The sequence below is a fragment of the Octopus bimaculoides genome, chromosome 9, assembly GCF_046866305.1.
Source record: "Octopus bimaculoides isolate indiv1 chromosome 9, ASM4686630v1, whole genome shotgun sequence".
Taxonomy (NCBI): domain Eukaryota; kingdom Metazoa; phylum Mollusca; class Cephalopoda; order Octopoda; family Octopodidae; genus Octopus; species Octopus bimaculoides.
Genome location: NC_142936.1, coordinates 11064522 through 11085275, shown reverse-complemented (window position 1 = coordinate 11085275; position 20754 = coordinate 11064522). Strand labels below are relative to the sequence as shown.

The following is a 20754-nucleotide window of genomic DNA, read 5'->3' as shown; positions in this document are numbered from 1 at the left end:
GTACACACGTACGTACGTACGCACGTGTACACACGTACGTACGTACGCACGTGTACACACGTACGTACGTCCGCACGTGTACACACGTTCGTACGTACGCACGTGTACACACGTACGTACGTCCGCACGTGTACACAGGTACGTACGTCCGCACGTGTACACACGTACGTACGTCCGCACATGTACACACGTACGTACGTCCGCACATGTACATGTACGTACGTCCGCACATGTACACACGTACGTACGTACGCACATGTACACACGTACGTACGTCCGCACATGTACACACGTACGTACGTTCGCACATGTACACACGTACGTACGTACGCACATGTACACACGTACGTACGTACGCACATGTACACACGTACGTACGTACGCACATGTACACACGTACGTACGTCCGCACATGTACACACGTACACACGTACGCACGTGTGCACACGTACACACGTACGCACGTGTGCACACGTACACACGCACGCACGTGTGCACACGTACACAGGTACGCACGTGTGCACACGTACGCACGTGTGCACACGTACGTACGTACGCACGTGTGCACACGTACGTACGTCCGTACGTGTGCAGACGTGCGTACGTGTGTACGTGTGCACACGTGCGTACGTGTGCACACGTGCGTACGTGTGCACACGTGCGTACGTGTGCACACGTGCGTACGTGTGTACGTGTGCACACGTGCGTACGTGTGTACGTGTGCACACGTGCGTACGTGTGTACATGTGCGGACGTACGTACGTGTGTACATGTGCGGACCTATATAAACGTACGTACATATAGAATCACATATATACACGTACGTACATATTGAAGCATATATATACACTTACGTACATATAGAAGCATATATATACACGTACGTACATATAGAAGCATATATATACACGTACGTACATATAGAAGCATATATATACACGTACGTACATATAGAAGCACATATATACACGTACGTACACTTAGAAGCACATGTATACACGTACGTACATATATATGTACATATATACACGTACGTACACTTAGAAGCACATGTATACACGTACGTACTCATAGAAGCACATATATACACGTACTTACATATAGAAGCACATATATACACGTACGTACATATAGAAGCATATATATATATATACACGTACGTACATATATATGCACGTATATACACGTACGTACATATATATGCACGTATATACATGTACGTACATATATATGCACGTATATACATGTACGTACATACAGATGCACGTATATACACGCACGTACATATACAAGCACATATATACACATACTTATATATAGAAGCACATATATACACGTTTGTACGCATAGAAGCACATATATACACGTACGTACGTATGCACATGTATACACGTACGTACGTATGCACATGTATACACGTACGTACGTATGCACACGTATACACGTACGTACGTATGCACACGTATACACGTACGTACGTATGCACACGTATACACGTACGTACGTATGCACACGTATACACGTACGTACGTATGCACACGTATACACGTACGTACGTATGCACACGTATACACGTACGTACGTATGCACACGTATACACGTACGTACGTATGCACACGTACACACGTACGTACGTATGCACACGTACACACGTACGTACGTATGCACACGTACACACGTACGTACGTATGCACACGTACACACGTACGTACGTATGCACACGTACACACGTACGTACGTATCCACACGTACACACGTACGTACGTATGCACACGTACACACGTACGTACGTATGCACACGTACACACGTACGTACGTATGCACACGTACACACGTACGTACATATGCACACGTACACACGTACGTACGTATGCACACGTACGCACGTACGCACGTGTGCACACGTACGCACGTGTGCACACGTACACACGTACACACGTACGCACGTGTGCACACGTACACACGTACGCACGTGTGCACACGTACGCACGTGTGCACACGTACGTACGTACGCACGTGTACACACGTACGTACGTACGCACGTGTACACACGTACGTACGTACGCACGTGTACACACGTACGTACGTCCGCACGTGTACACACGTACGTACGTCCGCACGTGTACACACGTACGTACGTCCGCACGTGTACACACGTACGTACGTCCGCACGTGTACACACGTACGTACGTCCGCACGTGTACACACGTACGTATGTCCGCACGTGTACACACGTACGTACGTCCGCACATGTACACACGTACGTACGTACGCACATGTACACACGTACGTACGTCCGCACATGTACACACGTACGTACGTACGCACATGTACACACGTACGTACGTCCGCACATGTACACACGTACACACGTACGCACGTGGGCACACGTACACACGTACGCACGTGTGCACACGTACAGACGTACGCACGTGTGCACACGTACACACGTACGCAGTGTGCACACGTACGCACGTGTGCACACGTACACACGTACGCACGTGTGCACACGTACGTACGTACGCACGTGTGCACACGTACGTACGTACGCACGTGTGCACACGTACGTACGTCCGTACGTGTGCACACGTGCGTACGTGTGTACGTGTGCACACGTGCGTACGTGTGCACACGTGCGTACGTGTGCACACGTGCGTACGTGTGTACGTGTGCACACGTGCGTACGTGTGTACGTGTGCACACGTGCGTACGTGTGTACGTGTGCACACGTGCGTACGTGTGTACATGTGCGGACGTACGTACGTGTGTACATGTGCGGACGTACGTACGTGTGTACATGTGCGGGCCTATATAAACGTACGTACATATAGAATCACATATATACACGTACGTACATATTGAAGCATATATATACACGTACGTACATATAGAAGCATATATATACACGTACGTACATATAGAAGCATATATATACACGTACGTACATATAGAAGCACATATATACACGTACGTACACTTAGAAGCACATGTATACACGTACGTACATATATATGTACATATATACACGTACGTACACTTAGAAGCACATGTATACACGTACGTACTCATAGAAGCACATATATACACGTACTTACATATAGAAGCACATATATACACGTACGTACATATAGAAGCATATATATATATATACACGTACGTACATATATATGCACGTATATACACGTACGTACATATATATGGACGTATATACATGTACGTACATATATATGCACGTATATACATGTACGTACATACAGATGCACGTATATACACGTACGTACATATACAAGCACATATATACACATACTTATATATAGAAGCACATATATACACGTACGTACGCATAGAAGCACATATATACACGTACGTACGCATAGAAGCACATATATACACGTACGTACGAATAGAAGCACATATATACACGTACGTACGCATAGAAGCAAATATATACACGTACGTACGCATAGAATTACATATATACTCGCAAGTACATATAGAAGCACATATACACGTACGTACATATATATGCACATATATACACGTGCGTACATATAGAAGCGCATATATACACGTAAGTACATATAGAAGCACATATATACACGTACGTACATATAGAAGCACATATATACACGTACGTACATATAGAAGCACATATATACACGTACGTACATATAGAAGCACATATATACACGTACGTACATATATATGCACATAAATACACGTACGTACATATGTATGCACATATATACTAGTACGTACGCACAGAAGCACATATATACACGTACGCATAGAAGCACATATATACACGTACGTACGCATAGAAGCAAATATATACACGTACGTACGCATAGAATTACATATATACTCGCAAGTACATATAGAAGCACATATACACGTACGTACATATATATGCACATATATACACGTGCGTACGCGTAGAAGCACACATATATACACGTGCGTACGCGTGTATATGTGCTTCTATGCGTCCGTACGTGTATATATGTGCTTCTATGCGTACGTACGTGTATATATGTGCTTCTATGCGTACGTACTAGTATATATGTGCATACATATGTACGTACGAGTATTTATGTGGATATATATGTACGTACCTGTAAATATGTGCATATGTATGTACGTACGTGTATATATGTGCTTCTATATGTACGTACGTGTATATATGTGCATATATATGTACGTACGTGTATATATGTGCATATATATGTACGTACGTGTATATGTGCTTCTATATGTACTTGCGAGTATATATGTAATTCTATGCGTACGTACGTGTAGATATTTGCTTCTATGCTTACGTACGTGTATATATGTGCTTCTATTCGTACGTACGTGTATATATGTGATTCTATGCGGACGCACGTGTATATATGCGCATATAGAAGCGTACATATAGAAGCGCATATATACACGTACGTTCGCATAGAAGCACATATATACACGTACGTACGCATAGAAGCACATATATACACGTATGTATGCATAGAAGCACATATATACACGTACGTACATATAGAAGCAAAAATATACACGTTCGTACATATATATGCACATATATACACGTACGTACACATAGAAGCACATATATACACGTATGTACACATAGAAACACATATACACGTATGTACATATAGAAGCACATATATACACCTACGTACGCATAGAAGGACATATATACACGTACGTACGCATAGAAGCACATATATACACGTACGTACGCATAGAAGCACATATATACACGTAGGTTCGCAGAGAAGCACATATATACACGTACGTACGCACAGAAGCTCATATATACACGTACGTACGCATAGAAGCACATATATACACATCCTTATATATATATGCACATATATGCACCCATGTACATATATATGCACATATGCAAGTGCGTACATATGGAAGCACCTATATAAACGTACGTACATATCGAATCACATATTTAGACGTACGTACATATTGAAGCATATATATACACGTACGTACATATAGAAGCATATATATACACGTACGTACATATAGAAGCATATATATACGCTACGTACATATAGAAGCATATATATATATATACACGTACGTACATATAGAAACACATATATACACGTACGTACATATATATGTACATATATATACGTACGTACACTTAGAAGCACATATATACACGTACGTACTCATAGAAGCACATATATACACGTACTTACATATAGAAGAATATATATACACGTACGTACATATATATATGCACATATATACACGTACGTACATATATATATGCACATATATACACGTACGTACACTTAGCAGCACATGTATACACGTACGTACTCATAGAAGCACATATATACACGTACTTACATATAGAAGCACATATATACACGTACGTACATATAGAAGCATATATATATATATATACACGTACGTACATATATATGCACGTATATACACGTACGTACATATATATGCACGTATATACATGTACGTACATATATATGCACGTATATACATGTACGTACATACAGATGCACGTATATACACGTACGTACATATACAAGCACATATATACACATACTTATATATAGAAGCACATATATACACGTACGTACGCATAGAAGCACATATATACACGTACGTACGCATAGAAGCACATATATACACGTACGTACGAATAGAAGCACATATATACACGTACGTACGCATAGAAGCAAATATATACACGTACGTACGCATAGAATTACATATATACTCGCAAGTACATATAGAAGCACATATACACGTACGTACATATATATGCACATATATACACGTGCGTACATATAGAAGCGCATATATACACGTAAGTACATATAGAAGCACATATATACACGTACGTACATATAGAAGCACATATATACACGTACGTACATATAGAAGCACATATATACACGTACGTACATATAGAAGCACATATATACACGTACGTACATATATATGCACATAAATACACGTACGTACATATGTATGCACATATATACTAGTACGTACGCACAGAAGCACATATATACACGTACGCATAGAAGCACATATATACACGTACGTACGCATAGAAGCAAATATATACACGTACGTACGCATAGAATTACATATATACTCGCAAGTACATATAGAAGCACATATACACGTACGTACATATATATGCACATATATACACGTGCGTACGCGTAGAAGCACACATATATACACGTGCGTACGCGTGTATATGTGCTTCTATGCGTCCGTACGTGTATATATGTGCTTCTATGCGTACGTACGTGTATATATGTGCTTCTATGCGTACGTACTAGTATATATGTGCATACATATGTACGTACGTGTATTTATGTGGATATATATGTACGTACCTGTAAATATGTGCATATGTATGTACGTACGTGTATATATGTGCTTCTATATGTACGTACGTGTATATATGTGCATATATATGTACGTACGTGTATATATGTGCATATATATGTACGTACGTGTATATGTGCTTCTATATGTACTTGCGAGTATATATGTAATTCTATGCGTACGTACGTGTAGATATTTGCTTCTATGCGTACGTACGTGTATATATGTGCTTCTATTCGTACGTACGTGTATATATGTGATTCTATGCGGACGCACGTGTATATATGCGCATATAGAAGCGTACATATAGAAGCGCATATATACACGTACGTTCGCATAGAAGCACATATATACACGTACGTACGCATAGAAGCACATATATACACGTATGTATGCATAGAAGCACATATATACACGTACGTACATATAGAAGCAAAAATATACACGTTCGTACATATATATGCACATATATACACGTACGTACACATAGAAGCACATATATACACGTATGTACACATAGAAACACATATACACGTATGTACATATAGAAGCACATATATACACCTACGTACGCATAGAAGGACATATATACACGTACGTACGCATAGAAGCACATATATACACGTACGTACGCATAGAAGCACATATATACACGTACGTACGCATAGAAGCACATATATACACGTACGTACGCACAGAAGCTCATATATACACGTACGTACGCATAGAAGCACATATATACACATCCTTATATATATATATGCACATATATGCACCCATGTACATATATATGCACATATGCAAGTGCGTACATATGGAAGCACCTATATAAACGTACGTACATATCGAATCACATATTTAGACGTACGTACATATTGAAGCATATATATACACGTACGTACATATAGAAGCATATATATACACGTACGTACATATAGAAGCATATATATACGCTACGTACATATAGAAGCATATGTATATATATACACGTACGTACATATAGAAGCACCTATATACACGTACGTTCATATATATGTACATATATATACGTACGTACACTTAGAAGCACATATATACACGTACGTACGCATAGAAGCACATATATACACGTACGTACGCATAGAAGCACATATATACACGTACGTACGCATAGAAGCACATATATACACGTACGTACGCATAGAAGCACATATATACACGTACGTACGCATAGAAGCACATATATACACGTACGTACGCATAGAAGTACATATATACACGTACTTACATATATATGCACATATATACACGTACGTACACATAGAAGCACATATATATACGTATGTACACATAGAAGCACATATATACACGTATGTACACATAGAAACACATATACACGTATGTACATATAGAAGCACATATATACACCTACGTACGCATAGAAGGACATATATATACGTACGTTCGCATAGAAGCACATATATACACCTACGTACGCATAGAAGGACATATATACACGTAGGTTCGCATAGAAGCACATATATACACGTACGTACGCACAGAAGCTCATATATACACGTACGTACGCATAGAAGCACATATATACACATCCTTATATATATATGCACATATATGCACCCATGTACATATATATGCACATATGCAAGTGCGTACATATGGAAGCACCTATATAAACGTACGTACATATCGAATCACATATTTAGACGTACGTACATATTGAAGCATATATACACACGTACGTACATATAGAAGCATATATATACACGTACGTACATATAGAAGCACATATATACACGTACGTACACTTAGAAGCACATGTATACACGTACGTACATATATATGTACATATATACACGTACGTACACTTAGAAGCACATGTATACACGTACGTACTCATAGAAGCACATATATACACGTACTTACATATAGAAGCACATATATACACGTACGTACATATAGAAGCATATATATATATATACACGTACGTACATATATATGCACGTATATACACGTACGTACATATATATGGACGTATATACATGTACGTACATATATATGCACGTATATACATGTACGTACATACAGATGCACGTATATACACGTACGTACATATACAAGCACATATATACACATACTTATATATAGAAGCACATATATACACGTACGTACGCATAGAAGCACATATATACACGTACGTACGCATAGAAGCACATATATACACGTACGTACGAATAGAAGCACATATATACACGTACGTACGCATAGAAGCAAATATATACACGTACGTACGCATAGAATTACATATATACTCGCAAGTACATATAGAAGCACATATACACGTACGTACATATATATGCACATATATACACGTGCGTACATATAGAAGCGCATATATACACGTAAGTACATATAGAAGCACATATATACACGTACGTACATATAGAAGCACATATATACACGTACGTACATATAGAAGCACATATATACACGTACGTACATATAGAAGCACATATATACACGTACGTACATATATATGCACATAAATACACGTACGTACATATGTATGCACATATATACTAGTACGTACGCACAGAAGCACATATATACACGTACGCATAGAAGCACATATATACACGTACGTACGCATAGAAGCAAATATATACACGTACGTACGCATAGAATTACATATATACTCGCAAGTACATATAGAAGCACATATACACGTACGTACATATATATGCACATATATACACGTGCGTACGCGTAGAAGCACACATATATACACGTGCGTACGCGTGTATATGTGCTTCTATGCGTCCGTACGTGTATATATGTGCTTCTATGCGTACGTACGTGTATATATGTGCTTCTATGCGTACGTACTAGTATATATGTGCATACATATGTACGTACGAGTATTTATGTGGATATATATGTACGTACCTGTAAATATGTGCATATGTATGTACGTACGTGTATATATGTGCTTCTATATGTACGTACGTGTATATATGTGCATATATATGTACGTACGTGTATATATGTGCATATATATGTACGTACGTGTATATGTGCTTCTATATGTACTTGCGAGTATATATGTAATTCTATGCGTACGTACGTGTAGATATTTGCTTCTATGCGTACGTACGTGTATATATGTGCTTCTATTCGTACGTACGTGTATATATGTGATTCTATGCGGACGCACGTGTATATATGCGCATATAGAAGCGTACATATAGAAGCGCATATATACACGTACGTTCGCATAGAAGCACATATATACACGTACGTACGCATAGAAGCACATATATACACGTATGTATGCATAGAAGCACATATATACACGTACGTACATATAGAAGCAAAAATATACACGTTCGTACATATATATGCACATATATACACGTACGTACACATAGAAGCACATATATACACGTATGTACACATAGAAACACATATACACGTATGTACATATAGAAGCACATATATACACCTACGTACGCATAGAAGGACATATATACACGTACGTACGCATAGAAGCACATATATACACGTACGTACGCATAGAAGCACATATATACACGTAGGTTCGCAGAGAAGCACATATATACACGTACGTACGCACAGAAGCTCATATATACACGTACGTACGCATAGAAGCACATATATACACATCCTTATATATATATGCACATATATGCACCCATGTACATATATATGCACATATGCAAGTGCGTACATATGGAAGCACCTATATAAACGTACGTACATATCGAATCACATATTTAGACGTACGTACATATTGAAGCATATATATACACGTACGTACATATAGAAGCATATATATACACGTACGTACATATAGAAGCATATATATACGCTACGTACATATAGAAGCATATATATATATATACACGTACGTACATATAGAAGCACATATATACACGTACGTACATATATATGTACATATATATACGTACGTACACTTAGAAGCACATATATACACGTACGTACTCATAGAAGCACATATATACACGTACTTACATATAGAAGAATATATATACACGTACGTACATATATATATGCACATATATACACGTACGTACATATATATATGCACATATATACACGTACGTACACTTAGAAGCACATGTATACACGTACGTACTCATAGAAGCACATATATACACGTACTTACATATAGAAGCACATATATACACGTACGTACATATAGAAGCATATATATATATATATACACGTACGTACATATATATGCACGTATATACACGTACGTACATATATATGCACGTATATACATGTACGTACATATATATGCACGTATATACATGTACGTACATACAGATGCACGTATATACACGTACGTACATATACAAGCACATATATACACATACTTATATATAGAAGCACATATATACACGTACGTACACATAGAAGCACATATATACACGTACGTACGCATAGAAGCACATATATACACGTACGTACGAATAGAAGCACATATATACACGTACGTACGCATAGAAGCAAATATATACACGTACGTACGCATAGAATTACATATATACTCGCAAGTACATATAGAAGCACATATACACGTACGTACATATATATGCACATATATACACGTGCGTACATATAGAAGCGCATATATACACGTAAGTACATATAGAAGCACATATATACACGTACGTACATATAGAAGCACATATATACACGTACGTACATATAGAAGCACATATATACACGTACGTACATATAGAAGCACATATATACACGTACGTACATATATATGCACATAAATACACCTACGTACATATGTATGCACATATATACTAGTACGTACGCACAGAAGCACATATATACACGTACGCATAGAAGCACATATATACACGTACGTACGCATAGAAGCAAATATATACACGTACGTACGCATAGAATTACATATATACTCGCAAGTACATATAGAAGCACATATACACGTACGTACATATATATGCACATATATACACGTGCGTACGCGTAGAAGCACACATATATACACGTGCGTACGCGTGTATATGTGCTTCTATGCGTCCGTACGTGTATATATGTGCTTCTATGCGTACGTACGTGTATATATGTGCTTCTATGCGTACGTACTAGTATATATGTGCATACATATGTACGTACGTGTATTTATGTGGATATATATGTACGTACCTGTAAATATGTGCATATGTATGTACGTACGTGTATATATGTGCTTCTATATGTACGTACGTGTATATATGTGCATATATATGTACGTACGTGTATATATGTGCATATATATGTACGTACGTGTATATGTGCTTCTATATGTACTTGCGAGTATATATGTAACTCTATGCGTACGTACGTGTAGATATTTGCTTCTATGCGTACGTACGTGTATATATGTGCTTCTATTCGTACGTACGTGTATATATGTGATTCTATGCGGACGCACGTGTATATATGCGCATATAGAAGCGTACATATAGAAGCGCATATATACACGTACGTTCGCATAGAAGCACATATATACACGTACGTACGCATAGAAGCACATATATACACGTATGTATGCATAGAAGCACATATATACACGTACGTACATATAGAAGCAAAAATATACACGTTCGTACATATATATGCACATATATACACGTACGTACACATAGAAGCACATATATACACGTATGTACACATAGAAACACATATACACGTATGTACATATAGAAGCACATATATACACCTACGTACGCATAGAAGGACATATATACACGTACGTACGCATAGAAGCACATATATACACGTACGTACGCATAGAAGCACATATATACACGTACGTACGCATAGAAGCACATATATACACGTACGTACGCACAGAAGCTCATATATACACGTACGTACGCATAGAAGCACATATATACACATCCTTATATATATATATGCACATATATGCACCCATGTACATATATATGCACATATGCAAGTGCGTACATATGGAAGCACCTATATAAACGTACGTACATATCGAATCACATATTTAGACGTACGTACATATTGAAGCATATATATACACGTACGTACATATAGAAGCATATATATACACGTACGTACATATAGAAGCATATATATACGCTACGTACATATAGAAGCATATATATATATATACACGTACGTACATATAGAAGCACATATATACACGTACGTACGCATAGAAGCACATATATACACGTACGTACGCATAGAAGCACATATATACACGTACGTACGCATAGAAGCACATATATACACGTACGTACGCATAGAAGCACATATATACACGTACATACGCATAGAAGCACATATATACACGTACGTACGCATAGAAGTACATATATACACGTACTTACATATATATGCACATATATACACGTACGTACACATAGAAGCACATATATATACGTATGTACACATAGAAGCACATATATACACGTATGTACACATAGAAACACATATACACGTATGTACATATAGAAGCACATATATACACCTACGTACGCATAGAAGGACATATATATACGTACGTTCGCATAGAAGCACATATATACACCTACGTACGCATAGAAGGACATATATACACGTAGGTTCGCATAGAAGCACATATATACACGTACGTACGCACAGAAGCTCATATATACACGTACGTACGCATAGAAGCACATATATACACATCCTTATATATATATGCACATATATGCACCCATGTACATATATATGCACATATGCAAGTGCGTACATATGGAAGCACCTATATAAACGTACGTACATATCGAATCACATATTTAGACGTACGTACATATTGAAGCATATATACACACGTACGTACATATAGAAGCATATATATACACGTACGTACATATAGAAGCATATATATACGCTACGTACATATAGAAGCATATATATATATACACGTACGTACATATAGAAGCACATATATACACGTACGTACATATATATGTACATATATATACGTACGTACACTTAGAAGCACATATATACACGTACGTACTCATAGAAGCACATATATACACGTACTTACATATAGAAGAATATATATACACGTACGTACATATATATATGCACATATATACACGTACGTACATATATATATGCACATATATACACGTACGTACATATAGAAGCATATATATATACACGTACGTACATATAGAAGCATATATATATATATACACGTACGTACATATATATGCACGTGTATACATGTACGTACATATAGATGCACGTATATACACGTACGTACATATACAAGCACATATATACACGTACTTATATATAGAAGCACATATATACACGCACGTACACACATACGTACGTCTATACACGCACGCACACACATACGTACGTCTATACACGCACGCACACACATACGTACGTCTATACACGCACGCACACACATACGTACGTCTATACACGCACGCACACACATACGTACGTCTATACACGCACGCACACACATACGTACGTCTATACACGCACGCACACACATACGTACGTCTATGCACGCACGCACACAAATACGTACGTCTATACACGCACGCACACATACGTACGTCTATACACGCACGCACACACATACGTACGTCTATACACGCACGTACACACATACGTACGTCTATACACGCACGCACACACATACGTACGTCTATACACGCACGCACACACACAAGCGCGTTTCTACACGCACGCACACACACAAGCGCGTTTCTACACGCACGCACACACACAAGCGCGTTTCTACACGCACGCACACACACAAGCGCGTTTCTACACGCACGTACACACACAAGCGCGTTTCTACACGCACGTACACACAGAAGCACATATACAGGCGCACGTAATTATGCACATATATACACGTACGCAATTATGCACATATATACACGTACGTAATTATGCACATATATACACGTACGTAATTATGCACATATATACACGTACGTACGTATGCACATATATACACGTACGTACGTATGCACATGTATACACGTACGTACGTATGAACATGTATACACGTACGTACGTATGCACATGTATACACGTACGTACGTATGCACATGTATACACGTACGTACGTATGCACATGTATACACGTACGTACGTATGCACACGTATACACGTACGTACGTATGCACACGTACACACGTACGTACGTATGCACACGTACACACGTACGTACGTATGTACACGTACACACGTACGTACGTATGCACACGTACACACGTACGCACGTATGCACACGTACGCACGTGTGCACACGTACGCACGTACGCACGTGTGCACACGTAAGCACGTGTACACACGTACGTACGTACGCACGTGTACACACGCACGTACGTCCGCACGTGTACACACGCACGTACGTCCGCACGTGTACACACGCACGTACGTCCGCACGTGTACACACGCACGTACGTCCGCACGTGTACACACGCACGTACGTCCGCACGTGTACACACGCACGTACGTCCGCACGTGTACACACGCACGTACGTCCGCACGTGTACACACGCACGTACGTACGCACGTGTACACACGCACGTACGTACGCACGTGTACACACGCACGTACGTACGCACGTGTACACACGCACGTACGTACGCACGTGTACACACGCACGTACGTACGCACGTGTACACACGCACGTACGTACGCACGTGTACACACGCACGTACGTACGCACGTGTACACACGCACGTACGTACGCACGTGTACACACGCACGTACGTACGCACGTGTACACACGCACGTACGTACGCACGTGTACACACGCACGTACGTACGCACGTGTACACACGCACGTACGTACGCACGTGTACACACGCACGTACGTACGCACGTGTACACACGCACGTACGTACGCACACGTACAAACGCACGTACGTACGCACACGTACACACGTACGTACGTATGCACACGTACGCACGTATGCACACGTACGCACGTGTGCACACGTACGCACGTACGCACGTGTGCACAGGTACGCACGTGTGCACACGTACACACGTACGCACGTGTGCACACGTACACACGTACGCACGTGTGCACACGTACGCACGTGTGCACACGTACGCACGTGTGCACACGTACGTACGTACGCACGTGTGCACACGTACGTACGTACGCACGTGTGCACACGTACGTACGTACGCACGTGTCCACACGTACGTACGTACGCACGTGTCCACACGTACGTACGTACGCACGTGTACACACGTACGCACGTGTACACACGTACGTACGTCCGCACGTGTACACACGTACGTACGTCCGCACGTGTACACACGTACGTACGTCCGCACGTGTAGACACGTACGTACGTCCGCACGTGTACACACGTACGTACGTCCAATCATGTACACACGTACGTACGTCCGCACATGTACACACGTACGTACGTCCGCACATGTACACACGTACGTACGTACGCACATGTACACACGTACGTACGTACGCACATGTACACACGTACGTACGTACGCACATGTACACACGTACGTACGTACGCACATGTACACACGTACGTACGTACGCACATGTACACACGTACGTACGCACGCACATGTACACACGTACGTACGCACGCACATGTACACACGTACGTACGCACGCACATGTACACACGTACGTACGCACGCACATGTACACACGTACGTACGCACGCACATGTACACACGTACGTACGCACGCACATGTACACACGTACGTACGTACGCACGCACATGTACACACGTACGTACGTACGCACGCACATGTACACACGTACGTACGTACGCACGCACATGTACACACGTACGTACGTACGCACGCACATGTACACACGTACGTACGTACGCACGCACATGTACACACGTACGTACGTACGCACGCACATGTACACACGTACGTACGTACGCACGCACATGTACACACGTACGTACGTACGCACGCACATGTACACACGTACGTACGTACGCACATGTACACACGTACGTACGTACGCACATGTACACACGTACGTACGTACGCACATGTACACACGTACGTACGTACGCACATGTACACACGTACGTACGTACGCACATGTACACACGTACGTACGTACGCACATGTACACACGTACTTACGTACGCACATGTACACACGTACGTACGTACGCACATGTACACACGTACGTACGTACGCACATGTACACACGTACGTACGTACGCACATGTACACACGTACGTACGTACGCACATGTACACACGTACGTACGTACGCACATGTACACACGTACGTACGTACGCACATGTACACACGTACGTACGTACGCACATGTACACACGTACGTACGTACGCACATGTACACACGTACGTACGTACGCACATGTACACACGTACGTACGTACGCACATGTACACACGTACGTACGTACGCACATGTACACACGTACGTACGTACGCACATGTACACACGTACGTACGTACGCACATGTACACACGTACGTACGTACGCACATGTACACACGTACGTACGTACGCACATGTACACACGTACGTACGTACGCACATGTACACACGTACGTACGTACGCACATGTACACACGTACGTACGTACGCACATGTACACACGTACGTACGTACGCACATATACACACGTACGTACGTACGCACATATACACACGTACGTACGTACGCACATATACACACGTACGTACGTACGCACATATACACACGTACGTACGTACGCACATATACACACGTACGTACGTACGCACATATACACTCGTACGTACGTACGCACATATACACACGTACGTACGTATGCACATATACACACGTACGTACGTATGCACATATACACACGTACGTACGTATGCACATATACACACGTACGTACGTATGCACATATACACACGTACGTACGTATGCACATATACACACGTACGTACGTATGCATATATATACATATACGTGTATATATATGCATATATATACATATACGTGTATATATATGCATATATATACATATACGTGTATATATATGCATATATATACATATACGTGTATATATATGCATATATATACATATACGTGTATATATATGCATATATATACATATACGTGTATATATATGCATATATATACATATACGTGTATATATATGCATATATATACATATACGTGTATATATATGCATATATATACATATACGTGTATATATATGCATATATATACATATACGTGTATATATATGCATATATATACATATACGTGTATATATATGCATATATATACATATACGTGTATATATATGCATATATATACATATACGTGTATATATATGCATATATATACATATACGTGTATATATATGCATATATATACATATACGTGTATATATATGCATATATATACATATACGTGTATATATATGCATATATATACATATACGTGTATATATATGCATATATATACATATACGTGTATATATATGCATATATATATACGTATATATATGCATATATACGCCTATATATATGCATATATATATGCCTATATATACGTATTTATATGCCTATATATACCTATATAAAAGCCTATATATGCGTATATATATATGCCTATATATATATGCCTATATATACGTATATAGATATGCATATACGTATATATATGCATATATATATGTATGCATATATATACGTATATATGTATATATATATGTATACATATATACCTATATGTATATATATACATATATACCTGTATATATATGCACGTATATACGTATATATATATATATATATACCTATATATATATGCACGTATATACGTATATATATATATATATATATATATACCTATATATATATGCACGTATATACGTATATATATATATATATATATGCACGTATATACGTATATATATATATATATATATGCACGTATATACGTATATATATATATATATATATATATATATATATATATATATATATATACTTATATATATGCACATATATACGCATATATATATGCAGATATATACGTATATATATATATGCAGATATATACCTATATGCACATATATACGTATATGCAGATTTATACGTATATATATATGCACATATATATATATAAATATGCATATATATGTATATATATATATGCACATATATATGTATATATATATATATATGCACATATGTATGTATATATATGCACAGATGTATGTATATATATATGCACATATGTATGTATATATATATGCACATATGCATGTATATATGCACATATATATGCACATATATATGTATATATATATATATAAATATGCACATATATATATACATATATTTACGTATATATGTGCATATATATATATATAATATATATATACACATATATACGTATATACGCACATATATACGTATACATATACGTATATATATATATACGTGTATATATATATATACGTGTGTATATATATATATATATATATACGTTTATATATATATACAACGTTTCTGAATTTTCAGATTTTTTATGTTCTAGGCCACTGGTTTTAACTTGATGTTAAATTAATATTCAATTTATCACCCTCAGTATACAAATAAATAAATACATTTTCATATATATATATATATATATATATATATATATATATATATATATATATATATATGTCGAAATTCACCTAAAATATAATTTAAATACTATAAAATTGCGGCCATTATTTTCGGAATAACCTGTGCCATACTTTCTTCCTCTTGTGAAAAAATGATGCTGCCTTTGGTATCTTCTAGACACTTCTTCCTCTGTTGCAATATTGATTCTTCTTTTTCTTCTGGAAAACGTTCTATAGACTATTTCCTTCTACATTCTGTTTTGTTCCTCTTCTGGGAGTGGGGTCAACTTAAGGTTATCCTCTTCCCTCTCCACTATTTCTTGGTATTTTGTAAAACTATCTACCTTGATGTCCACTTCATGTTGCTCCAGCACACGTGGAATCACGCCATTTCGCCTTCCATCCGCTGCAGTATAATTCTTCGTCTCCATTTTCTTCGCCCCAAAACAAGAAACCAGGCCCGCTAGCAGGCTAAACAGAGTAAAACTTCCTTTTTAAATTCCTAATAGCAGCACAATGCTGCAATGAAAAGTCTCCCAGCAGAGACTCGACTAGCAAGACCGCGCTTCACGCATGTCGGTCTGATTTTTTATTGCCCACAAGGGGCCAACAAAGATGGGACAAACAAAACACGAGGTGACATAACATGAAAAATGAATAACATGAATTTATATAATGACGATGAAACGGCCACCAGGCCCCACTCCGGGATGGTTACGTGTTTGCAATTAATTCGAATGTTTATACAGAATTTCTGTTTTTTCCCCCCTTTTAAAACGATCATTGTCCATTCACAGTTCACTTTTTTTTCTAATAATTAATTCTCAATAATTTTTACTTACCACTTAATGTCTCTTTATATCATCATATTCTACCTCTTCGCCTAAAAACAAGAAACCAAGTCCGCTAGCAGGCTAAACACAGTAAAATTTCCTTTTGTTAATTCCTCACAACACAATGTTGCAGTGAAGTCTACTGGCAAACACGAGACCGTACTTCAAACATGTCGGTCGTGCTCAAGCAATACTCAGCAAGGAGAAAGAGACAAAAATAAAATACCACGTGTTAAAAATTGTTTTTTTTTGTTTTAAAAACGTTCAATGATATTAACTGGAGTGTCGGGTTCGAGTAGACGTCATTCCACCTTTTCATTTACCATTACCAGTCATTTCATTCGATTTTATTTCCCCCCGACTTTTGGTTTTTGTCTGTTCCCTTGCGCTGTCCCCTCTGTGTTTCGACCCTGTATGGTTAATAAAAAAAAATCAAGTTGTCAGATATGTACATGTATGTGTAGATGTGTGTGTGTGTGTGTTTAATAATGTACCGTATATAGTATGTTTGTATTTTTAGATGCAGTGTAAATTAATCCCCCAAAATTATATGTTAACTCTCCCGGAGTCTCATAGAATTGCCATGTAAAATTTGATTTGATTTGGTTTGGTTGAGCTGTTTGAGAATGCATTGGAAACAGACAGAGATACGAAGGATTTTATATATATATATATATATATATATATATATATATATATAAGAAACCTAAAACGGGAAACTAAAACATGACGAGACAAATAAAAGCTGTAATATGGGAGTTAAGATGCTAAAATAATAATGAAGCAGAATGCAATATAAGGCGGGATTAAGGCCCACAGAAACTCTAAGAACGTAAAAAATGTCGG

General features: G+C 38.4%; 1 long non-coding RNA gene across 1 annotated transcript in view; it reads right to left on the bottom strand.

Moving 5' to 3' along the window:
- Positions 1 to 20056, bottom strand: part of LOC149133983 (uncharacterized) — a 54941-nt gene extending 34885 nt beyond the window's left edge. The window contains exon 1 of the long non-coding RNA XR_016243030.1: positions 19918 to 20056. This is a non-coding gene — a long non-coding RNA (uncharacterized LOC149133983). The remainder of the gene's footprint in view (positions 1 to 19917) is intronic.
- Positions 20057 to 20754: the final 698 nt, after the last annotated feature.